The sequence below is a fragment of the Caretta caretta genome, chromosome 1, assembly GCF_965140235.1.
Source record: "Caretta caretta isolate rCarCar2 chromosome 1, rCarCar1.hap1, whole genome shotgun sequence".
Classification (NCBI taxonomy): Eukaryota; Metazoa; Chordata; order Testudines; family Cheloniidae; genus Caretta; species Caretta caretta.
The window spans coordinates 114847233-114873847 of NC_134206.1; the positions used below are offsets into that span (position 1 = coordinate 114847233).

Sequence of the window (26615 nt, forward strand, 5' to 3'; positions counted from 1 at the left end):
ATGAGACTTACTGGAGAGGCCAATACAACGCAACTGGCATAGGGAACTGTAAAATACATCCGCATCAGCCAAGCCCATTGCACACGTGGATGGGGGAGTCTTCCCTCAGGTCAGCAGGCGATATTTCTGCCTCTGTTCCCCGGCGAGTTTCTGCTGAGAGTGGAGGCCAGCTTTAATTTGCCTGGCACCCCATAGAAATGCTGTAGATGGGAGCTCATTCAGACAACAGCTGCTACTTTAGCGAATTTCAGGGTTGCTCTGTCCAGACCCCTTTTTCAGCCAACACTGCTGAGTTCGGGTGTAACAATGACCCCTGCAGTTTCTTTCTCAAGGGAGTTTCAGTGGCTTTTAGCCACTGCAACCAGTCCCTCGGGGAGAGCTCCTGTCCCAGGGAAGTCTGCTACCAATGACACCGGTAAATGCAACCAGTGAACTTAGCCTTATCTGGGTGGAAACTTCTGGAAATCCTCCCTCTTTTTTTGTTTTAAACATCTAAATGTAGTGTGCACTGATGGGCCACCTCACCCTTGGATCTAAGCACTTCACTCTCCAACTGGTTGAGGAAGAAGCAGCCAAAGCAGGGACTGCCCTACTGTTGGGAAGGGGCTAAAATGAGGCCCAGCTGGGGTCACCTCTCTCTTCAGCACTCCCCGGACCTAGAACTGTGCAGGGGAGACACCCCCTTCCCCCTGCCAGCATGAGAATCCAGGTGATACCTCCCTTTCCCCTGCCATGTGGGCTTGAGAGAAAGCTGCAAAGAGGAGCCAGCCAGAGACTCCAGCTGGTGGGAGCAGAAACAGCCAAAGCAGGGACCTCATTGAGGGAACTTCCTACAGTTTTGACTGGACTCTGTTTTACCCCCATCCCTTCGATATCCCCTTTCCCTTCTCTTTAGCTGATCCCCTTCTAACTAACCCCCTCTCGCCCCTGCCCACGCACACCCTACAATTATGGAACTAATAAGCCTGCTGCCATTGTTCACTCTGCCTGTGTGTTACAGCCTTTCCCTCACCCTGTGCATGTCTAGTCTCTTTTGATTGTAAGCTCTTTGGGGCAGAGACTGTCTTTATGTTCTGTTGTACAGCACTTAGCCCAGTGGGGCTCTGGTCCACAGCTAGGGCTCCTAAGCACTATGGGAATCCAAATTAATCATGAGTCTATCCTTGCAACACTCCTGTGAGGTGAGCAATCTGGTGACCTGCAGGACGGCTCTGGCAGAGCTCAGATGTAAGCCCAGATCTCAAGAGTCCTGTTATGGCATTTTGACCATAGCACTGTTCTTCCTCCAAACACTTTCCAAATAATAAAGAAGATAAAGCAACTTGTCCTGTTCCTACACGCTAAATTCTTCTTCCCTGCAAGAGGAATTACGTGTGCAAAGGGGTGCAGAACCTTAAACTTAAACTGATACTGGGATGTGAGAATAGAGCTGAAGTTTGTGAATGAATATAAAATGCAATTCTTGATTAGTTTCTGTGGTAGTTTCATTCGTGGTAGCTTTTTTTATTGTATTCTTAAAGCACTCTAAAACTCAAAATTGACTTTTGACCTATTTGTGCAGGTTTGACAACATCCTGTAGTTGGACTAAAGTGAACTAAAAGATAGAAAGCCTTTATAATTCACAAGACAATCTGGATAATGTATTTCTCAGCATTCATGGTTTGGCATGGGATCATCAATTTTTCAAAATATTCATGTTTTGCAAACATACCTTCTGCAGCCAGTCATCTTATGTCAGAAATCAAAATGGATAGGGGAGATATGAGAGAGCTATAAACATTTTTTCCTTGAAATTTTAGTGGTTGCATGCTGGTTTATTTCTCATGTTGAAAATTCTGTAACAGATGTGACAGAACAAGTGCTAAGAAGGAAAAGGAACTGTCAACGTAACTTTGATATATTTGAAATTGACTTTCTTCTCTTTTGTTAATATACTTTGGAATCTTTAAGCTTGTTGTTTTTACTGGGACTAAGAGCCAGTGGGGGGTGGAAGGGGGAGATGGTGAGAGGGAGGGGAAACAGATGAAGACCTGGGGTGCAGAGTAGGGTGGAACTGGGACTAGCTGGGCAAGGAGACTGCAACAAGGAGCCAGAGTGGGGGAACACTGAGATTGGGGCTGGGCAATGTGGACGGGGAAAGGTGAGGGGGCAATTGGAGGTCAGGCTGAGGGAGAGAGACATTGGCTGAGGAGCTGGGATTGGCTGGGCAAGGAGACTCTAGGAAGCCTGAGAAGTGTAGACTGGGATTGGGTAAGCAAGGAGAATGAGACTGGGACAAGGAGCTGAGGTGGCCAAGAGACAGGACTGGCACAGAGACAGGCTGGAGGGCAGGGAAGCAGAAGTGGTCACATGAGGTGGGAGAAGTTATTGCAGAAGAGTGTGTTCCCACTGGAGCACACTCCTTTCCAAAGCAAGGAATGGAGTCCAAGATCCCACAACTCCTATCTGCTAGTAGGTTTCACAAATACTGTATTTACTAAGGATGTGTGTCATCCTCTGTGTGGACCAACACTAGAGGAGGAGGACAACCTACTAATGCTATCAGTGACTCCATTAATTCAAGTGGCAGAGGTCTGTGGTGGTTCTCAAGGCTCCAACCCTACTGATGACCCATGCAGTATATTTACACCCATTTGATGGAATTTATTTTTTCAGGATTTTTTTTTAAACAAGAGGAAATTACACATACACACACATCTGTTTAAAGTACACTACTAAGATTGCAAAGTCAAAAGTTGGGAAATGCCAGAATTAAGGTTGCCTGAGCAACTCTAATTCAGACCTCTTGTTCATATGCATTATGATACCATTTTAATTATGTGATCACACACTATTTTTTTACACAGGATCCCTGCCTCATTCAGTACTAGCCAGTTGCCCGGAAAGTCAAGCAGCCCATGACAGCCCATCAGGACATGATGGGCTGCCCCAGAGCCACAGACTGTGGAACCCCTGGCTGTGGCTGAGTGAAATTGACATGAACTTGTCTGTTTCATGGCTGCTATGTGGTACACAATAGTAAAATGGACAAAAATCATGTCAGTTTCACTCAGCAGCTGCCAGATTCTAGGAACACTTTTCCTTTTGGGAACACCATAAGCTGATGTTCCAGGGAAAAATATCAGAATCTGTAGTTCACAGGAAATTTCAAAACACTGAAAGCTCTTGTAAACTAAAAATTCTGAGTTCTGGCCAGCTCTAGTCAAAAGCTCTATTGAGCGTTATTGAGGGGTTGTGGCTCTCAGGCATCATGTGACGCAGGAGACAGGTACCTACTTTGCATTGAGCAGCAGGTACCTGCCTGTGAGCTAGTAGGGAAAGATTTGGGTATCCAGGAGGCAGAATCAGGGGGAAATCATTTTTGCAGGATTATGTAGCCAGTAAAGAACTCCAAAAGGTTCAACAAAGTCACCTAGATTAATGCAGAAAAGTTTCAGCAATAAATTAGGCCACAATCAACTTTGCACTGGATTGCACAAAACAGGGGAAGATTTTTTAGCATTGCCAGGCATGCTTGCACAGTAACATATGAAAGAAACACGGTAAAGAGATCCTTGTAAACATGCCAGCTATGTGATCAGTCTCTCCACTAAGACTAGCATGATACTGCAGAGCCTGGCACTTCTCTCTGAATGTAAGCACTCTTCTTGGCCATGCTCTCTGATGAGTTAGGCCTGGTCTACATTAGAAAAGTGTTTATATTTTTTATACTGGTATAAGAATGTTGGGTAGCGGTGTGGTTTGTTTGAGTATTTTACTTGTACAGGATTTCTAAACCCTAGTTTGGATGCAATTATACCAGTATAAAGATGCTTTATACCAGTATAGCTTATATCACTTCCTGAATTGGAATAAGCTATGCCAGTATAAGCGCTTTTAACCAGTGTAGCTGCATCCACCCTGGGGGCTGTGGAAGATTTCTCTTCAACTATAGTGGTATAGTTAAAGCATCACATTTTTCTAGCATAGACAAGTCCTTGGATTAATTTGTTTTCGATACCTATGTTCCTCAGCCAAACAATCTACCTTTCCAACTTGCTGGGGGCACAATTTTGAGTTTAGTGGGAGAACCTGGACCCTGACATGAACTCCATACAATCTTACTGAAATCAAAACTACCACAACTAAATTAACCAGGTGCATGGGATGTAAGTCAGGGTCCAATTTGATCCAAAGCATATTAGACAACTTCAGAGGTAGTTGCAAGTCTCCTTTCACGTGATTGCCCTTAAAATACCAAATTCATTGAATGGCTAGGCTTTAACAACGGCCCCGTTTTTGCCAGCTTGCTTCCAGTGAGTAGTTCCCCTGAAATTGACAGCACTGTTCACGCTCATCATGAACAAGGTCATCAGGATCTGGCCTTAAATAAATTAAGGTAACCTGATATTTAAAAAGAAATACAGACAGGACTAAATCCTGCTAGCTTTACTCCAGCTAGTACATGCATTGGAGTCATTGATGCTGCTACATACAATCTTTTATACCATTCTGTTATAACTGGAGAAACAATTTGTTCTTCGCTCTGAAAGAAACTATTTGAATTTGGATCTTGCCAACCACAGGGTACCTCAGCAGAAGGAGAATAGACAAGATGGAATTTACTTTAAATAGAGTAAATTTAATTACACAAAGCAAGAGAACTTTGTCGAGACAGAAAGATGCCTTTATTTTGGTGTTTGGAAAGAATTGTGTATATATATATATATATATATATATGTATATATATATACAAACTTGGAGTAAAGGAACCAGATCTGGAAAAATCACCATTTTCCTCAGGTTTTTTCCAAGTAAAACATTCACATTTTTTTCTTTGTGGTTACAATTGTTTGACAAATTAACAACTGATCTGTAAATATTGTGGTGCTTAAATGAACAGTAACTTTTTTGTAAAAGTGCATCGAGAAAATTAGGTTTAACATTTTGACACAAGCTGACTAAATTCAGAATTAAGGTTCACTCCATCCTACGCTTCTCCTATTGTCCTGAAGTACTGCAGCATAAAAATTCACACCTGAGAATCCTATGTAACCCTTTCGTAAGCCTGGATGACTGAAAGATGTCGTGCCAGCCTTTAGCCTGGATCATCTCTTCTCTATGGGGAAACAGTTTGGTGAGGTAAGTGCCCATGTAATGACACTCCCTTCCCCACTCTGCACATCCCCCTAGGATCCACACAGGTGCTGGGAGAAATGCAGAGGTCAGTGCTATTTGTGGGGTGGCCCAGCACAATCCCACAAACTGCATCCTCTGGAAGTCTTTCTCCCTGGCAGCACAGAAATGTGGCTCTGCTGGCAGGGCTTCCCCTGGCTGCAACTGTCCCAGGAACCTGGGGAAGGAACAAATGTGGGGATTGTAATGTCTTAACATGAGGGTCTAGAGCACGGAGATGTGTTTTCCCCTCCCTGCCCATTCTCCAGTCCCTCCCCTGGCATAGACTCTGGACTGCATGGAGGTGTATCTGCAGGGTTGGAAGGCTTCTGCGTGGAACTGGGGTGATCCATATCTGCAGAATCCCCTTTGTACGCAGGTGTACGGGAAACTGAGTCTCTGTACTTGCTTTGCTTTTTTAGTGTATATTTCATGCCTTTGTGTTTCTTTTCCTTTGTTTCATTAACAATAAAAGCAAAACAAGAAGCTCTTCATAGGCTGAAACAATGGGCACCCCAGTGGCTCAATCCATTGTGGACTTTCTCATGAATAGAGACATAATTCCTATGTTAAGACATATGTGTAAATACACATTTGGGGCTCAATCCTGGTCCCTGGGAATCTTTCAAACGTCAAAGTACTATAACGGGGTGGTCCGCCTGAGCCTGGGAAGGAGCCAGAATTTATCAATGTACATTGCCAAAGAGCCACAGTAATACGCCATATCCCCACCCCCCCGCTCCCAGCGCCTCCCACCCACCGGCAGTCCTGCTGATCAGCACCTCCCCCTCCCTCCCCGCACCTCCCAATCAGCTGTTTCGTGACATGCAGGAGGCTCCAGGGGGAAAGAGGGAGGAGTGAGGGTATGGCAGGCTCAGGGGAGGGGGCGGGAAGGGGTGGAGTGGGGGCAGGGCCTGTGGCAGAGTCAGGGGTTGAGCAGTGAGCACCCTCCGGCACATTGGAAAGTTGGCACCTGTAGCTCCAGCCCCGGAGTCGGTGCCTATCCAAGGAGCCGCATATTAACTTCTGAAGAGCCGCATGTGGCTCCGGAGCCACAGGTTGGCCGCCCCTGTACTATACTATGAAAACATGAAATGGCTGGAGACAATGGATTACACCTTCTCTGAAATCCACCCCAGTGTGGAGAACGCCCGTCAGATGCTCTGCACTCCACTCCAGCTACAGCCACTGTGCAATGCCCCTCTGATTGATCAGCCTGATGAGTCACTAAATTCATTGCAGATACCTATTAAGTCCCTGTGAAATGCTGTTGAATCCTAGCTATTGCGCACATTCAGCAGCCTGTCTTCTAAATGGAAACAAATTCTCTCCCTACCCCCTACCCCCCCCCCCCGCCCCATTTCCCCAGCAACTATATGTAGCTCATATTAGGAATTAATGCCCCCACGACTTCACTTCAGCCCATCTCCAGTCATCAATCCCTATGTGGAACACGCCATTGATTTTTATACAATAGAAGAAAACTGCCAAAAGCAATTACTTAATTACAGTGAATCAAAAGTGCCTGAAGCCAAGCACTTTTTTTGTGCTCCTATAAATTAAAAAATGGCAAATTTGATTCCCTCTCCCTACACTCTGGTCCAAAATTTTTTAATAATAGCTAAGACCTAGTGTGTCAAAACTGAGTCTGGAGGAAATGTTAAGATAAATTGTAACCCCTGACCTAATTTAACTAAAGGTCCACCAATAGGATTGCTGCAGTGTTTAGGGTTACCATGTTTCAGGTTCCCAAAAAGAGGACACTGCCGGAGGGGGAGGGGGAGGGAGCTGGAGGGAGGATACAGTTGCGGGGGTGATGGAGGGGTGTGTGTGTCTACTGGGAAGGGTATTTGTGGGGGTTGTGGGAGGGTGTGTGTGTGTACTGGGAGGGGTACCTGAGGGATGCGGGAGGGGTGTGTGTGTACTGGGCGGGGTACCTGATGTGCTAGAGGGGGTACCTGTGGCCTCATTCTCAAAGTGGGAGGCAGTGTTGCTCCCTGTCACAGTGGCAGAGCGGCCGGTGCAGACCCAGGCCGCAACGACAGCCATCAGTCATCACCTCCCTGCAGGGCTCTCCCCCTCCCCAAGGCTGGGAGCCGAGACCTGGGTGGGCAGCATCTGGCAACTGCAAGGGACCAATCAGCTGCAGATGCAGGAGAGGGACCAATTGGGGCTCTTTCTGAGCTGCAACATCTGCTCTGCAAAAACCCTGGACATTTCCTCTTATTTGAAAAATCCACCTGGATAGAGGGTAAAGGATCAAAAAGAGGCAACGTATGGGAAAACCCAGATGTATGGTAACCCTAGAAATGTTGCTTTATTCTTTCCACTTCTGGCTGATGCTGCAATAAGCAGCATGTGATAATTTTAAAAGGTGGCAAATCTGTGCATTAGCTTCTGCAGAGAAAGGAGTCCATCTGCTTGTTTGAGGGATGTACGCAAATAAAGAGTCCAAAAAACACACGTGGAACAAAGCAAGAGCAGAAGTATAACTTGGTAGCTCTTTGTGTGATATCCTGTGACAATGCACTGAATAGACTGGTCTTTAAATGCAAAAAATAGTATCTCTTTTGAAAATAAAATGCTGTACCTTAATTTGGGTGTGTGGGTTTTATAGAATCTCATTTTAATTGTGTGTTGGTGGAGTGATTACATTAGAACTTGGATTCTTTCCTACAAAACAGCTGCTGTTGCTGGAGTATCCAGCTTAGGTTAAAAACTTCCCCAGGGTACAAACTTTGCCTTGTCCTTGAACCATATGCTGCCACCACCAAGCATTTTAAACAAAGAACAGGGAAAGAGCCCACTTGGAGATGTCTTCCCCCAAAATTTCCCCCCAAGCCCTACACCCCCTTTCCTGGGGAAGGCTTGATAAGAATCCTCATCAATTTGTACAGATGAACACAGACCCAAACCCTTGGATTTTAAGAACAATGAAAAATCAATCAGATTCTTAAAAGAAGAATTTTAATTAAAAGAAAAGGTAAAAGAATCACCTCTGTAAAATCAAGATGGTAAATACCTTACAGGGTAATCACATTCAAAACATAGAGAATCCCTCCAGGCAAAACCTTAAGTTACAAAAAGACACAAAAACAGGAGTATACATTCCCTCCAGCACAGCTTATTTTACCAGCCATTAAACAAAAGGAAATCTAACGCATTTCCAGATAGATTACTTACTAATTTAACAGGAGCTGTAAGGCTGCATTCCTGATCTGTTCCCGGAAAAAGCATCACACAGACAGACACAGACCCTTTGTTTTTCTCCCTCCTCCCAGCTTTTGAAAGTATCTTGTCCCCTCATTGGTCATTTTGGGTCAGGTGCCAGCGAGGTTACCTTAGCTTCTTAACCCTTTACAGGTGAAAGGGTTTTGCCTCTGGCCAGGAGGGATTTTATAGCACTGTATAAAGAAAAGTGTTTACCCTTCCCTTTATATTTATGACAGTGTTTTTAAGGCATTTCGTTTGGCCTCCCCATTTCCTTTCTCCTTTGGTGAGTTGGGTGTACAGCAGTTGTTTTGGTAAGTGTATATCAGGCATGTGCACACAGTGCCCGCTGCACCTCAGCTGGTGCTGGATAATCAGGGCCTTAACACTGAAGATGTTGAGGACACTGACATTAGTGTGACGATGCTCCCACTTTATGTTGAGGATCTTCCGAAGAAAGTGCTTGTGCTGGCGTTCCGGGTTTTTCAGGTGTTTTCGATAGGTCACCCAAGTCTCACAGCCGTAGAGGAGAGTTGGGATTACCACCGCTTTATAAAATAAAAGTCTAGTATGTGTTCTGATGTTGTGATTGTTGAAAACCTGGCAAGACAGTCTGCCAAAGGCAAGGCTAGGGCAAAGGATTCTGTGCTGAATCTCGACATCTGTGTCTGCCCTCTGTGAGAGATGGCTGCCAAGATAGGCAAAATATTCTACATTTTCCAGTTCTTCTTTGTCGACGTAGATCTTCCTTGCTGGGTCTGATGATTGACCAGCGACTGGCTGGTGGAGAACTTTTGTTTTGCCGATGTTCAGAGTTAGCCCTAGGTTTTTGTAAGTTTCAGAGAAGCTATTAAGAGCTGTTGAAGATCCTCCTTTGAGTGTGCAACTACAGCACAATCATCTGCATACTGGAGTTCAGTTATTGTTGCCAATATTAGTTTAGTTCAGGCATGGAGACGAGAAAGGTTGAAGAGGTTGCTGTCAGTCCGATATTGGATGCCAATGCCCTGTGGTAGAGGGTCTTGGGTTAATGTTTTCATAGCTGCTAAGAAAATGGAGAAAAGGGTGGGTACCAGTACACAACCTTGTTTTACCCCGGTTCGGATGACAAAGGGGTCAGAGGCAGCCATCTGGTCATGGAGGAGTCTTACAATGGTGATAAATTTGTTTGGGCAGCCAAACTTTGACACGATTTTTCACAAAGCCTCATGATTGACAGAGTTTAAGGCTTTGGTCAGATCGATGAAGAGCATATACAGCTTCTGGTGTTGTTCTTGATATTCTTCCTGGATCTGCCTGGCTGCGAAAATCATGTCAGTGGTGCCTCGTGATGGCCTGAAGCTGCACTGGGACTCCGGAAGTACTTCCTCTGCAAGAGGGAGCAGGTGATGTAGGAAGATTATAGCAAGAACCTTTGCAGCGATGGAGAGGAGGGCAATGCCTCAATAGTTGCCACCGTTGGCCCTGTCTCCTTTTGTGAAAATAGTGACAATGTTAGCATTAGGTAAGTCAGCAGGGATTTCTTCAGTGCCCCAGATTTTGAGGAGCAGCAAATGAAGCTTGTTAATCAGTGTTTCTCCCTCCACTTTCAGTACTTCAGCTGGTATGCCATCGGGGCCTGGTGCTTTATTGTTCTTGATTTGTTTAATTGCTTTGCAGACCTCCTCAGGTGTGGTTGGGTTGGCAAGAGTTTCCCAGATTGGGTGCTGAGGGATGGAATCGATGGTGTTATCAGTCACAGTTGATTCTTGATTTAGAAGCTTTTGGTAGTGTTCCTTCCAGCGCTCTTTGATGCATTTGTTATCTTTAAGAAGGGCACTACCATCTTCGGATCTCAGAGGTCTGAGGCCACATGAGCTTGGTCTGTACAAGGTCTTTGTCTCACAAAAAGAGCTCTGTGTATCATGTCTGTCAGTGAATGTTTGGATTTCTTTTGCTTTGTCCTTCCACCATGTGTTTTTGATTTCTTGGATCCTCCTTTGAACTTCAGCTTTGAGTTGATGGAAAGAGCTCTGCTTCTGACTGGATAATGGTTGGTTTTGCCAGTCACAGAAAGCTTTTCTCTTCTGGTACAAAAGGGCTGTAATCTCAATGTTGTTGTTGTCAAACCAGTCCTGATGCAATGGGTAGCAAGGCCAATGGATTCCTGCAAACCTCATGGGTGGACTGGGCTACCCAGTCTTCTTCGACACTTTTGTTGTCATGTCCAGGTGTGCGTATGACCAGTTTTTCACTGAGGAATATTTGGAAGTTCTCTTGGTGCACTGAGGATTGACGTCTTTGGATGTTGTATTGCCGTCTATGTGATTTGGATTGCTTTGTATGTTTCAATGCAATCCTGATGGATATGACTGAACTCTCTGGGCAGTGGTCAGAGAAGCAATCATACAGGGTACTGTGAGCACATCAGACCTGTCCTCTGCTTTCTACACTGGCTTCCCATAGCATGTCAAAGTCTCAGTTTTCATTTTCAGGGTGCTGTGTGGTCTAGGGTAACAGCGCCGGAATCACAGTAGAAGTGGGAGGTCCATGAGGCCCTGCCCCTCTCCATGGCCCCACCCTCTGCTCCTCCCCTTCCCCCTGAGGGCACCTCCCTACCGGAATGGAAGTCGGAGCCGGACTGTGGTAAGAGCCGCCCAGATATCCTGGGCTGCTGTAGGGAGCCCCAGACCCTCCACCTGTCCTGGGCAGGGGGCCGGGGTGCCCAAGAACAACCCCTGGCTCATGTCCCCACCCCACACCCAGAACAGGTGGAGGATCCAGGGCTCCTCAGTGCACTAAGCACAGATACTACTGTGATGAGCACAGTATAAAAAGCTATATACAACAGAACACTCTGTTGGGTTTGGCAATACAAGCTATTTTGTATTTCCTAATTTAAGTCAAACAAAATGCTTAGGACTCAATTCTAACAGCATGATTACAAGTGATTGCATGGGTCCGCCCCAAACAGCACTCTGTGTTTCAAAGACTGCAGATTTTCACTTCTGCCAGTTACCTGTATTAGTGATGTGAGATCCCAAGGATGGGCATGGTTTAGTGAATAGTGAAACTACTCCAAACTGGGAGCAGTAGTCTAAGCACAACTGCACCAGAAAGAGTTCAATAAACTGTAGGAAAATTAAAAAAAAAATCAGCAAATGATTAAAGGACTTGCGGGATTAATTTATAAAGAAGATTAAAAGAACTAAATATGCTTAGCTCAGTTTCTCTAGAGGGGATAGGATAACTCCGTAGAAGCATGTGAAAGGTATAAATTCTAGGAAATGAGAGGAATTGTTTAGGGTGATGTGAGGAGATAAGTGGTAGTAAAGGAATTAAATTGATCAAAGGAAAATTTAGACTGAACCAGAGGAAAATGTTCCTAACATTGATTCATAATAGGGCATTTAATTCTGTACTAAAGGACTTGGTGGAAGTCCCATTTCTTGAGTCATTTTCATCTAGAGTAGTCAAATCCTCTATCCATAAAAGGAGATGGACAAGATGTCTAAGTGACTGAATCACAGGATAAAACTGTGCCTCTTAAGAAATACTACCACAATGCTAGGAGAGGATGGAGATGCACAGCTCAGGTCTCAGGAGGCATTATTCTTTTGAGTCATAATGCCTCTGCAGTGATGTGCTGCCAAAAATTTACAAGGGGCTCTCTCAAAAATGTATTATCTCAGTCACTGATTCATGTGACATTCCTTGGGAAAAATGCAACTTCCTTCTTCATGCCCTCAACCTGTAGTCTGGTACCTCTTCATCCACCATGCTTCCCCTTCTCAGTACCTCACAGAGGCTCTTCTTAGTGGCTTCCCTACATGGGATCTGTTCCTTATGGTAGCAGTGGTGGCAGATAATTTATTCCATGGCCTCTAGCTAGGAAGTGACTGGTCCAGGTGGGAACTGGGGCAGTTTTGATGGTGGGATGGGTTGTCTTCTTTGGTTCCTGTGGTGGCCAGATCTCCCCTAGTTGTAGGAAGGTCTGGGAGCAGGTCTCTCTGCAGTGGGGTCCCTGTCAGTACCAGATCTCCCTGTCCATCTGTGATGGGTATATAAACCCTTCATTGGACAGGAGAGGGAACAGCTATGGGCAAGGAGGCCCTGCCCCTACTCGTTGACCGAGCATGCTTGGGTTGGAGGCGGGGTTTAAAAGCCATCCAGGCAGCTCAGTCTGTGGCTGGCAAGCCAGGGAAGAAGACGTGCCCTGGGAGCTCTAGGGGAAAACTGAGCTGCACCCACTGTGATGAATTGGATCCCCCATCCAGGATGGTACCTGATGTGCTGGGGTTCCACTGAGCCCACCCATTCCACCAGCTTGGGTTTCCTTGCCCTGTCCTTGATGTGTCAGGCCCTCAAGCCTTTTCTAGCACACATGCAGTAAGGCCATACCCAGCTGCAGACATAGACTGAAATAAGCTCTGTGTGGGAAGATTCAGCTCTGGACTTTACTCAGAACTCATGTGCACACCTCCTTTGGAGTGTAAATCCAAAATTATATTTCTTGTGCTGTATAGAGAGATCTACACAGCATAAGCTCATAAAAATTGCCCCCTCCCTCAGTGTGGAGGGAGATATGCACAGCTTCCCTCCTCAAGCCCCCAGATATGACTTGCACAAACTGGGTTTTGAAATAAGCAAGAAATAAGTTTATTAACTACAAAAGATAACTTTTAAGTGCTTATAAGGGATAGCAAATGAACAAAGCAGATTACTTTGCAAATAAAACAAAACACGCAACCTAAACTTAATTTACTAAAGAAACAGGTTACAAAATGTAATTTCTCACCCTAAATATTGTTTTAGGCAGGTTGCAGAGTTTCTGAAGCTTAGAGTTCCAGTTATTTCTCTTTACAGGCTAGACTCCTGTCTCAGCCTGGACTCAGCCCTTGCCTTTCCCCAGCTTAGTTCCTTTGTCTCTTCAGATGCTCTCAGCAGTCTTCCTTCTTGGGAAGAGAAGCAGTGGAGAAGAGCCTTGATTGACTCACTTCCCAGCCTTAAGTAGGATTTATATAAGGCGGGAATCCTTTGTTTGCAGTGGAAAAACACCAACAGTGTCCAAGGTGGTACTCTGTACCAGCTGACATCCTCACGTGACCCTGCAGTGTCAAAGCAACATCCCAGGAAGCTCCTCAGGAAGGTGGGAGATTAGTATCTTCAAAGTTCTATTGTCCTTCTTAAATGGCTCATTCAGGCTGATTGCCTACTGTCTGGTGGGCATTCCCCCAAGTATACACACAATTGTAATTGTTACATAGTCAATATTCCTAATTTCAGATACAGAAATGATACATTTATACAGATTAGATAATCACATTCCTCAAATTATAACCTTTCCAATGATGCCTTACATGATCTATCTTACATAAAATATATCTTAATTATGCCATATTCATATTATAACAATATTTCTATGAAGAATATGGGGTGTCATGTCACACCCATATAGAGCTGGCAAGCAGGGGAGTTACAACACTCAGCAACTGGGATGAGGACTGGAAGCTCAGAAGGTGACATCCCCCAAAGACAGGCGGCAGCCAGATGAGTATGAACGGAGGTAGGGAGAGACCCAGGGAACCTGACTTAGGGCTGATGCCATACAAAACAGACAGACTCACAGGGCCTTGGGCCAGAACCTGGTGGAGTGTCAGGGCCTGTGTTCCCCTACCCTGCCTGAATGGTGAGGGTAGGTGGTAGCCCTCTACACCATGCCCCGATCACACCAGCCTAACGGGTGTCATAGAATCATAGAATATTAGGGTTGGAAGAGACCTCAGGAGGTCATTTAGTCCAATCCCCTGCTCAAAGCAGGACCAATCCCCAATTAAATCATCCCAGCCAAGGCTTTGTCAAGCCGGGCCTTAAAAACCTTTAAGGATGGAGATTCTACCACCTCCCTAGGTAACGCATTCCAGGGCTTCACCACCCTCCTAGTGAAATACTGTTTCCTAATATACAACCTAAACCTCCCCCACAGAAACTAGTTTTACTAGTGTAAAAACATAAGTAGGTAGAGTTGGGCTGCAGTGTCTTTCAGACTCCCACACAGTTCAGCAATAACTTGACCCCGTCTCCCCTTGTTACTTTCTGCATGTGATGCTGGAGTGGCTGGCAATGTTAGGATTACATAGTGCAGGCTGCAGCCCATTGAGTTGCAGGAATGCAGTTCCCCTCACAGCAGTTGTCATTATCTTGGCAATAGTGGGTGAAATCAGAGGGCTCAAAACTGTAACAGGCAGAGCTGACCTGTCCATTTTCAGGTGTGTTGTAAAGCAACTTTTTGTGATCTTTCCTCTCCAGCCTTCACCGTGATCTTGTCAACTTTTGTCCATGATCATCACACCATTCTGCACAGAGCTGGCCTCAGCATTGTAGGGAGGATTAGTGAGGCAGCTCCTTAGACACATGCCACATGTAACTGACTACTTTTTACACACACATGGCTCCCACCCCATCCACCTGCTGCAGAAGTGAACCCTGCCTTCATATTGCTCTCTGTCTTAGCAACTGGTTAATATGGCTTTGAGGGAGAGTGCTTGCGACTTTCCTTTATGTCAGTATTTTTGAATGGCAGCCGAGGGTCTCTATCCTGGTCCCAAAGGCCAGCTCTTCAACATGAGACTCACGCAAACACCTTCAAGTCCCGTCTGGCTTACGTGTTTGCTTTCTGAATGCTGGCAAAGGATTTTAAAAGGAGGGAAAACATCGAGCCATTGCTCCTCGAAATGTTCTTCTGACAAATGCCTCCTCTTTCCCCACCCCCTGTGGCTGTCAACACTGCACCCCCATGTTGTGCTTGCCACTGTGCCAACACCTGCCGGTTCCCCTAGATGAATATGTACTTTCATGGCAAAGAATAAACCGTGTAGGCTGTGAGATGCTGCAGTCTGAACACTATGGGTTAAACACATAACTAATAATAAAAAAGCCTACTTAATCAGCCCAAGAGGAGCAGAGTGAAGATTTCATCATACTCTGCCAAGCTGGAGTTTCTGTGGGCTTTGAAACTCCACCTTCAATGCTAATATGCACACTTGTAAAAGTGCTCTTTTCCCTTCTAAGCCAAGCACATTTATCAACTCTGTGACTTGCATGTTAAGTTAGAGACTTGAATATATTAAGAGAACCAATGGATTTTAGAGAATTTCTGGATACACCAGGGGGCAGATCCTGCCCTATTAGCTTGAGTGGGATAGCATATTTATTTAAGTAAGGGCAGGATTTAGTCTTTTCTGCATAATAGTTTATTACTTAGATATGCTGTTCCTAAAATTCTATCCAGACAGAGGAAGTGAATGCTAGTACAAAAGATTTACATTCCCAAATTATGCATGGCTGAAGATTTTCAGAGTCCTAGCCATAGTCACCTAAGTTGCTGTTCGCCTTCTATGTAAAACTGACTGCAAATACAGCATTTTTTTTAAAAAAAATTCCTAATGAAAATACAAAGGAATGGCCTCTTTCATTTAGAAAAAATGAAAGTCATTAATTGAACCTGATTTCCATAGGTTTACAAGCAGGTGTGTATCACGGGGATTAGTGAGAAATGTAATTGTCAAAAATGTATTACCTTTGAGTGTACTGCCACATCCCATATCTATGATTGTTCTGATTTTGTTCTGCCTCTTCAAGCTGATGTCTCTGCCTGCGTTTCTCATGCAACTAATTCCTAGGTTAAGTCAAAAGAAGAGAGCTTAAGCATGTAGGGCATTAATATTAAAAGTGACTTTCACACTGGAACAAACCCAAAATTATTCTAATACAAGAAGCAATGTACTTTGTCGGTAATTTTTCGTATGGTTTTGGTATTATTTCAGCTGTGATTTTAAATGAGTTCTTTGCACTCAGCTTCACTTTCCTCTTAGTTCTCCAATGAAATCTGAACTCTGCATTAGTGATATCACATTTTGCCTTGCTGAGGATATAATTTGGGGTCAGATTCGGCTCTCAGTTTAAGCCCCTGATTATACAGGGAGTTTAGTTCAGATCAGTGCCCTTTGGGCTGCCCACCGTAAAACCCGGGTTCAGTGATGGCGACATGGGAAAGAATCCTGTCCCACTTCTCATAGTAGAGACAGGTAGCAGGAGCACTGCCGGGAGGTCCAGTTTTCACCTTGGATCTCCTGTAAGTGCTTTGAGCTCCTTGCTTTTGTTGCAGCACTAAATCGGGTCCTGGCAGTGACCCCTGGGGTTGGGGCCATTGCCTTAGCAATGACCTTGTACACCTCTGTAATGTGGTGATTGTTGGAAAGGACTGCCCACCCCTTAGTCTTTCTGCAGAGGGCAAGGATATCTGGGACCTCAGCATGGCTCCATGCGGCTGCAGTGCTGAGGTATGTGACTCTAGGAGCATGCATCCACAAATAGACTGATCCTGTCTTTGTACAGCATTTAAACGGGGAAATGAAATCTGGTCAAGATGACCACAGATGTCCGGAGAGCACAGAGTCAGGCCAGCCCTAGTATCATGCAAAGCAGTGTGGAACGGCAGTTGGAGGACTGGTAAGCCATTGCAAAGTAGAGATGCATCCCAAGAATGTTAGTCCTCAGTAACTCAATTTTCAATTAATTTCAAAGTGGATTATGGAATTCGTATTAACTGGCCACTTAATATGCACTAAGAATTGTATTGTGTGGATGTGGGCCATTTTAATAGGAACAAATGAAAGTTAGTGCAAAATAACTATCCTGGCCCCATATAGACAAGGCCTAAGTTTGGAAGAAGGATGGAATATGATGAAAAAGCTTTTGTTCAACCACTCTGCTACTGAAAAACATACCAGTATGCTCAGTAAACCAGAATCTCCTATATGGCTACACATAACTGGAATCTCCGGAAATATCTATTGATTTTAATGTAACATCTATTTAGTGCAGCACAAAAGTGTGCATCTGGGCCTAACAGCAAAGGAGTTTATTGTGCTTTTAATCAAATGTGTTTATTCTAGTAATAAACATAGACCCAGTTTTATTATTTCTATGGCAGTAAGGATCCCAAACAGGGATTAGCACTCATCCTCTCTCTGACAAGGTGTACCAGGCATTCACTGTCCCCTCCCAGAGACCCCACCACCTTGGCACACTCCACCCTACAAAGGTCTCCTGCTGGAAGGAAAGAAGGGTGAATTCAGACCCCCAGGGGTTGCCTAGAAAAGCCTCTCATGATCAGCTGCATGCAGAATGAGTGAGCGTTCGTCCTGTGGAACACAGAAGAGCCAGAACCAGGCAGAGGCCAATCAGAGCCCTGCAGGTCAGATTAAAAAGGCCAGCTGCTGTTTCTTCTGCGTAAAGCCAGGACAGGGAAAGAAGACTGTCCCTGTTCTAACCCAAGTAACCTGGCCCAATCAAGGGCCTAACCTTGACAACACTGATCTGGGATCTCTAGGATGGACACGGGTTTATATTATAGACTTAAATTCATCTCAAAATAGCCAGTTGGGCATTAGTCTTCCGTTAACCCCAGAAGGGGACTGGACTGAGAGCAGACCTGGCTGGAAGGCTGGGTCGTTGAGGCAGCAGACCATTGTGGAAGAGGATGCAGATGGGCACTCAAGAGGAAGAGCCCTTGCAATGCTGCATCCTGACACAAGGGGGCGATAGTACACTATAATGCTCCGCCACTGCATGGCATCAGTGTTGTATTGCACAAGACCCTTCCAAATATTTGCTAGTGTTGTTCTTTGCACCATGAGCTCCAAAGTGCTCCAAGCACTAGGCGCCACAGAGTCTAGTCTTTGGTGGGTTCTTGGTAAATGTGCTTTCACACTTACTTCTGGGAGGGATAGCTCGGTGGTTTGAGCATTGGCCTGCTAAACCCAGGGTTGTGAGTTCAATCCTTGAGGGGGCCATTTAGGGACCTGGGCCAAACATTGGGGATGGGTCCTGCTTTGAGCAGGAGGTTGGACGAGATGACCTCCTGAGGTCCGTTCCTACCCTGATATTCTATGAAATCCAAAGAATGGGATCCTTAGGAGGGTTTGCAGGGAGGAAAGGGTGCAAATACTCCAGCAGCAAGACTTACACAGTTGCTGTAAAAGATGACAAGTGCTTCCTCCTCAGGCCCTGGGCATAGTCCAATAGAAGGGTATACGCAGTATCACCAACCTCAAGAATTAAAAGTCATGAGTCATGTCTCACAAATCACAATTGGCTTAAAAATCATGAGAATTTTTTTTTCCAATAGTGTTGGGGTTCTTTTTATTGGCCTTCTGGTTTCTGAGCCTTTAGGGCTCCACACTTACAAGCTTTTCTCCAGCAGCAGGAGGACTAGAAAGACTATTTAAAAAAATAAAAAGAAAGAAAGAATTAGAGCTGAAATTCCTTTAGTTCTAGCCAATGGGGCCTGAAGAAGAACCCAAAAATATCATGAAACTCACAATCATGGGAGTTGGTCATACTGTCTATGGGTGAATATGCCCCATAGGTACATACTGTGCCAAATATCTGGACTGCCCCTTTACTCTAACCTCTGCAACCAGTTAGGTATTGCTTTGTAGGTCTCACTGGCCAGAGCTGAGTCCTGTTGTTCTCTGTGGCTCATTCTGGGGGGGGGGGGGGGGCACTATCAGTAACACATCAGCAAGCTCATTACAGTAATTGTGTAGGCAGCACAATGAGGATATCTTCTTCCTTTACTGGCAGAGCAGCTTTCCAAAAAGAGGCTGAATAAGCAATATTGCCATCTAATGGTGCCACTGTAACCTAATATTTTAACAGGCTGAACACTGGTTAACTCCCTGGTGCATTATGAAAGGTTAAATATACATATTTGATAACACTTGCACATGCCCGTTAAGAATTGTTGAAGAGCATGCAGAGATGTTTGCACCCATGTGTATGCACACCCAACATCAGAAGCTGAGAGGAGGTCTACCAGACGCTGATTTTGGCCAAAAACATAGGATCTGTTAAAATAAATAAATATTGTATTGCTAGGAGCTTCTGTTTGGGGGCAGATAGTGGTAACAATGTGAAATTATAAGAACCATGGGGTTACATTTTCAAAAGCTCTTAAGTGTCTTTCAGTGAGACTTAGGCATCTAAGTAGGCAAGTCACTTTTGAAAATGGGACTTAGGCTCCTAAATCATGCCCTTCTGCAAATTGTATCCACAGGTAATTATTGAAGACTTTAAAAACAAACACCAAAAAAACCTATTTTTTCTGTTTGTGTTTTTAATTGCAATTTCAATACTTACAATTAGAGGGGGCAATTACTGAACTATTCCATATGCTGTATTTGTAACATAGTTGGAAGCCACCAGATAGACTACTTACAATAGTACCAATAAGTTCTATTTAGCTCTAGGTGAAAAGCTTATTGTTAGCTGTTGTAGTTGGCTGCTGAGCATATAGGCATAGGGTGACCAGATAGCAACTGTGAAAAAACGGGACGGGGGTAGGGGGTCATAGGAGCCTACTTAAGAAAAAGTCCCCAAAAACGGGACTGTCCCTATAAAAACGGGACATCTGTTCACCCTATATAGGCATATTGACTGCCATTGTTTCTTTCACTGACTTCTTTCTTGAGGGGACAACTGCTGCCTAAAGGATATACGCAAAAATACAATTCATTAGTGGTATGAAAACATTACATTATTGGATGACTTGTAAATTTAGAATGAGTTTGTGGAAAGAACACTGTACAGGACTAAGGAGTCTTAGCTGCTGAGAGAGACTGGGAAGGCATGAATCTTCCTGAGGAGTGGAAGAACTTCAGACAACATACAGAGTTCTCTTTGAGCATCCCCTGAAATCCACAGATGAAGAAGAAAAATGATATCTGCAAATCTGATCAGGAGAAAGAGGTAGAGACATATATACTGCTTGCTAGATGTTAGCTGAAAATCTGAGTGTATTACAGTAGGTTTTGATAAATCTATCACCCCAAAAGCTAATTCAGTGTTGGCATGCTATAAATTTCATGTGTCACTACAAGGTCCAAGTGAACCCATAGAATGGTTTATGACAAATGTGTTGGCTCAGGACTCTGCATTTGCTGACATGGAAGAAATTATTCAAAACAAGCTACTGTTTTTGACATATTTAACAAAATCTAATAGAGTGGGGAGCAAAGGCTGATTTAAATAAAGCAGGAGACAGTGCTAGAGCATATGAAATGACACAAGTCCAGCTAAAATCAATTTCTAACATGGAGGCACTGTATGGAGTAGCAAAACTCTGTATGCAAGCAGGCTATAAATCTATAAGCAAAGGGACAGTCAGTGGCAAATGTGGGAGAACACAATGACAGCTGGATGTCTATCAAAAGGACACATACCTTACAATGGTAAGAGGAAATCTCTTTTTGTAAAACTCTGTAAATCCTAATAAATGCATAGAAACCACAGTGCAACACCAATGATGTTTTAGTGAAAGTTATCAGCATCCACTAAGAACAGAAGTAGCACCCGTTTCAACTGTAGTGTCTCAACTGGATTAAATATTGTTACTCCTAGGGAGAAAAGTTGCCACTAAGTTCAAGTTGAATGCTGGTGCACAAATCAGTGTAATGCTTACATATGTATATGAGCAGCTCTCAAAACTCTTCCCTCTTCCCCCCCAACAGAGACTGGCTATGCAGGTGACTGCTGCTTGTACAAGGTGTGTCTGTAAGCAAAATACACATGAAGAAACCTATAGGATATATCCTCAACTAGGGTAAACCAGAATAGCTCTGCTGGAGATATGAATAGTGCTTAGCGCTACCATGGAAGAACATGATGCAGATCTGTGTTATGCTCCAAACAGCTTGGGAAAAAGACAAGGGCACCACACAGAATAAAGCATTTTGGTTACATTCTTTCATCTTAGGATATCCAACCCTACCCTAAAAAACTGGCAGAAAATTGTGTGATTACTATTGGATTTTAAACTAGAAAAGGTTCATAGATTCTAAGGCCAGAAGGGACCCTTGTGATCACCTAGTCTGACCTCCTGTATAACACAGGCCACAGAACTTCCCCAAGATAATGGCTAGAGTGTAACCTTCAGAAAAACATGCAATCTGGATTTAAAAATTGTCAGTGATGGAGAATCCACCAGGACCCTAGGTAAATTGTTCCAATTGTTAATTATTCTTACTATTTAAGCAAATACACCTTATTTCCAGTCTTATATTGGAGATGGTGATTTCTCACCACGTTTATACCATACCTTGCAGAAGCATTGATAACTATAAGATCTTTTGAAGACTGAGCTTCAGTGGGATACTAGCAAGAATCCACCTTCATTAAAATGAAGCAGCTAATTGTTAGCACACGCACAGTGGCATGACATGATATAAATAAATATAAAATTCAGATGGATGCATCCAAGCAATAAATTGTGACTCTATTAGTGCACATAGAGCTATGAGTGGTTTATGTATTCAGGTCTCCCACCACTACAGTAATAACTTATTAACAGATGGGAAAAAAGTGATGTATGTAATTAGGTTCAGCTAGGAAGGCTTCCACCAATATGTGCGTGGGCAAAAAGAGCCTCTGGAATCTGATCATATGTTATCCATCCTAGTTGTGTTTTTAGCACCATCTGAGAGTGAATCCATAAATATTTGTTATGAAGTTCATATTTGAATAGTGTGGCTTGAAGTTAAATACCAGTGCTCTGAAATATCTTCAGCAAATCTGAAGCCCATATTAAAATAAAACCTCGGGTTTTTTTCATAAACACCAGCCTTGTGAACAACCCATTATATGAACCATTTTTCCCAACAGGGAAAAAAATTGCATAATGAAGGTTTTATTGATGAAGAACAACTCAATGTCCTTTCATATTCTGATGCCTTCAGTGCATTGGAAATTGCTTTGCAGTAGTTTGCACAAAGGATAAAATGATGCAGTGCACCAGACCACAATGTATGCACCATAGCTCCTGTAATTTTGAGAGGTTCAATTTTATGAACTTTTTGATATTGTTAATTCCTCAGTTTCCAAATTGTTCATAAAATAGGGGTTCTACTGTAATTGATTTGATACTTTTTTTCTATTTTTTCCTTTTATAAAAGGGGCAGCTGTAACAGGCCATCTCTTGGCTCCTAATAATGTTACAGATTTCTGAGGCCTGATTCACCTATGCCTGGTATACAGTTGAAATTACTGGTGTCAAAACACCCAATACTCCTGTGTATAAGACAACTTTGTAACTTCTAAAGAGGGCTAAATGTTCAATAGCAAATACATTACCAAAATGACCTAGCATTTGACTGTATTTATGTCTTATCAGCCTTCTGTTGAGAAAGGATGAAGGGCAAAGCACAAGAATACTTGTACAGGAGAGGAGATGGTGCCTAGCATTAATTAATGATGTTAATCCTTCATAAAAAGCTCAGTGAATGGGACTATATCACTCTTCTTGCTACAACTCAGTTCTCTGGGATGCTATTAGACACGTATACATTATGCAATCTTTCACAAGTTTCTTTGTGACAATTATATTCTCGATGGCTTAATAGACATTCTTTTATGCTGTGAATAGATCATCCAACTGCGTATCTAGCACACGGACAACCCTAAAACTAGACTCTCTGGAACAGAGGTAGCAGTCATAAAGCTGACATTATTTTCCACAGTAACGACCAGATTTTTCCCTCAGTTACTCCAGGGTAAATTTGCAGATAACTCTGTTGAGGCCAAATGAGCTACTTTGAATGTGTCCTGAAGCGTAACTGAATACAGAATCCAGCCCTCAATATTCAAACTGAGCACTGCAAATACTAGATGCTCAGGTATACCATAGCTCTGTTTGATGTATTTGAAGAAAGTGGACCAAGGTGACTGTGACATTCCCCGGGTACAATCTGGACTGTTGAACAGCTGTGTCCCCTCAATTCTCCAATCTGGGGTGCCTTTTACATGGCTTTGCTGAGAGAACAACCACTCCTCGCCTGTTTACACACCACCTCTAGCTTGCAAGAAATGACTTTTTGTTATGTCTACATGATATGTAATCAGTGGAAAAATATGCTTCTTGATATATGCTATCACATTAAATATGTCTTAGGCCTCAAATTCCCAAAGGGCCCTCTCTTCCCCACACCTTATGAGAGCAGGGATACCCCAATCTAATGCTGTACATTGAGAATGTCTTGCGAAATTCTCAGTTACTGTGATAAAAATATTTTCGTATTACTTGTATGTTCCACAAATAGCAAGAAACTATATTTTCCCCGGCACTCAGCGAGAACCGCTGGATTTCCGCTTTGTGGTCACACGTTTTGTCTTATTAGCACAACATTTAATTTGTGCTAATCAGACTGAGGTGGGTAGAGCGCGAAATTAACTTGACTTTCATTTTGTGTTGTACAGTACACTAACTTTGTAGAATCATGGTAGAAATCTGAGTTGTGGATGATGGATGAGAAAAACGAGAGGGTAAACAGGGTGCTGTGTCATTGCAACTGTGTGCTAAAAGGGACACAATATTCAACTCAGACTTTGCCAGAAAAGCCCAAGTTCTCTGACAAATAAAAGGGCAAACTCCGCTCTCAGTAGCCCGGGTGTCACTTTGTTATAACGGAGAGCAGTTTGGACCCAAACATTTTTCTTCAGCATCTCCTTTGTTTTTTGAGGTATATATTCATCCATTTTTCTATTTCTCTGGCACCTTACCCTGCTTCACTAAATGAAGCTTTTCAGAGATGGGAGACTCCTACATAGACAGAAACCACAACTGCCTCCACCTGAAATAACAAAATTTCCTTTTAAGAGCAGGAAAAATAAAAGTGATACTTCACAAATAATGCTCTCTAACATCTTAGTAAGATTTGAGCATATTTTTTCCATCGGTGGATACAACGATTTGTCTCCTCATCAGGAGCAAACTGTAATGTGGGCTGGCAGTGCCGGGAAGCTTCAGAAAGCTCTTGGCACGGAAAGGGCAGCTTCTGGGAGAAGAGAGAGTAACTACAACCATTTCCCTGAAGACAGCAATATAAAATGGACAGAGGGTGGAATTAACCCAGGTGCAGAAGGCCTGTGCACCTCTCAAGCCGAGTGGTAAAAGCAGCTGTCAGACTGTCTGGGGAGGAGTTCTCTCTACTACTTGCATGCCTCAGACAGATCTGTGTGCAAGCTTTCAGTAAGCCGAGGGCTACTTTGGGGCTGATATGTCTAGGGGCCATGGCAACTGTACTTCTGTTAATCCAGTGGCTTAAAATCCCTACTAGCTGGCAACAGCAGGGATAATGCCCTTCGATGCTGCTGTGATATTATAGGGCATGCTGTACCTCTGACTCTTCCACAATCTTTCTGGGATTGTACCCTTGCTAGTGAAAGGCCCTGGGCTACCACTTTGATGAAGGGCAAACCCTGCAACTCCACTGCTTTAAGCCAGGGTCCTTGGCATCAGCACCTCTGGTCTCACCATAGCTTCTTCAGCAGGTCCAAAGGACCTTGGCCCCCTGTTTGGTACCTATGGACCCAGCTGATGTTTTCCAGTAACACAGAACAGCCTTTTCAAAACAAGACATTATTTATTAGTCAGTAGCAGTACAGTGTTCAGGGACATTGGGTTAAAATGGTAAAGAAAAGCCTAAATGTGTACTCTCCCCTACCGGCCAGCTTCATCTTGCTTGGTTAGAAGAGTCCCACTGTGTACTGCCTGGAAGACAGACTACATGCACCTTATCACCTGTGTCTTTTGTTTCAAATCCCACTCATGCTGTTTTAATGTGGACTGCCTTCTTCTCCCCTCATCTAAGTTCAGGTCAGGGTGGGCTTCAGTGTTATAGTGCTTAATTTTATAGTGCAGTAACCCTACAGAAATTATCTCAAATTGGTAATTCTATCACACATGAGTCTCCAAAATCCATCTTGTGTGTCCTGTCATCATAAGGTAAAGCACCAGTATTCCAAAACCTAACTAACGTTTTACCAGTAAGTTTTATCTAATTGAAAATCTGTGCAACAACAATTATGAGGCTTCACAGATTAGTAATAAATATATATTGTATAAAGATCTGTTCTCATCAAGTTCTCAATTTTATTTCATTTCAGTGCGGTGATTTAGCTATTAAAACCTCTTTTAAACTCAGTCCATATTGGAAAGAAGCTGGCCTCCCTATTCTTAGAGTGAGAAATGATCACATCCTTTCAACTAAGCTGTTTAACTATAGGTTGTCATCTATTATTTACAATGTTATAGTGGTCTCCATTAAAGAGTAAATATTTGCCAACAGAAATCAGACATATAGTATCTGAAATAGATATCATGTAAAATTATAAAAGCACCTTAGAAATACCACACATAGCTTAGTATGCTTAGTATGCCACACAGCTACTTCCACAGGAAATGTGTGATGCATCTAAGATATCCTTCTGTGGTAAATATTAGCAAATATTGATTATTTTTAATGGCAACCACTGTGCGTGTATTTTATATCCTGATGTCAATAATATCAATGAAAATATTAGGCACTGAGATACAATAGACACAATTCAACTTAGCTGCAGAAAATGTGACTTTGACTTTCAGAACATAGCTTTATTAGTTGCTTTATTGTTGGGAATTAGTTTAATAGCCCAGACAGTGAGGTTTCATTTTGATTAAACGGAAAGTTCCAGAAACTTCTGATACAATTTAAAAAACTTTGTCTTGTTAAGAAATATTAAAACTTATGTCTGAAACAATTTAAAAAAAAAAAAGCTTTGGTAGTGTGGATTACGCAACAGATGTGATCGGTCCAAGGAAGCTGATGGCCATATAACCGAATGAATTCCTGTGAGCTTAACTGGGAGGTGGCTGTTGCTTAATTGAGACTTAAGGGAAACAATATCATTGAAAACTAATGGAAGGTATTTTATTTCACTACTAGTATAGACGAGTCTCATGTAACACAAGGGGGCTGTGCTCATTTGACCTCTCTCATCCCAGTCTGAACACTAACTGCTTAGTCCCATTTCATCTTCCTTCATAGGTGGGTTTAAACTCTTGGCTGCTGCAGAACTCTTGGCTGCTGAAAGTCTCAGGCCCATTCACTGAGGAACGGATTCATTGTATATGCAGCAAATTTGCCAAGCAGACATTGACCCTACATCTCACAACTCTTAAGTCCACTATGCTATTTAAAGGGTACTGGACTGTATTTTAGAAATGGATATAAAACACTATCTTACCATTGCTCATCTTTTTTTATCTGGTATTTGTTTCTTTTGCTTGGGGCTGTCTGACGTTTTTGTTTTCAGTGATAAAAGCAGTTATGGCTTATTTAAAAAAAAATAAAAACCACTTGCAAAGTATATTACATGCAGATACACATCAACT

The 26615-nt window shown here is 43.3% G+C and overlaps 1 protein-coding gene across 3 annotated transcripts in view; it reads left to right on the forward strand.

Moving 5' to 3' along the window:
• ST6GAL2 (ST6 beta-galactoside alpha-2,6-sialyltransferase 2) overlaps positions 1-26615 on the forward strand; it is a 250821-nt gene that overhangs the window by 148282 nt on the left and 75924 nt on the right. The gene's annotated exons all lie outside the window — the stretch shown is intronic.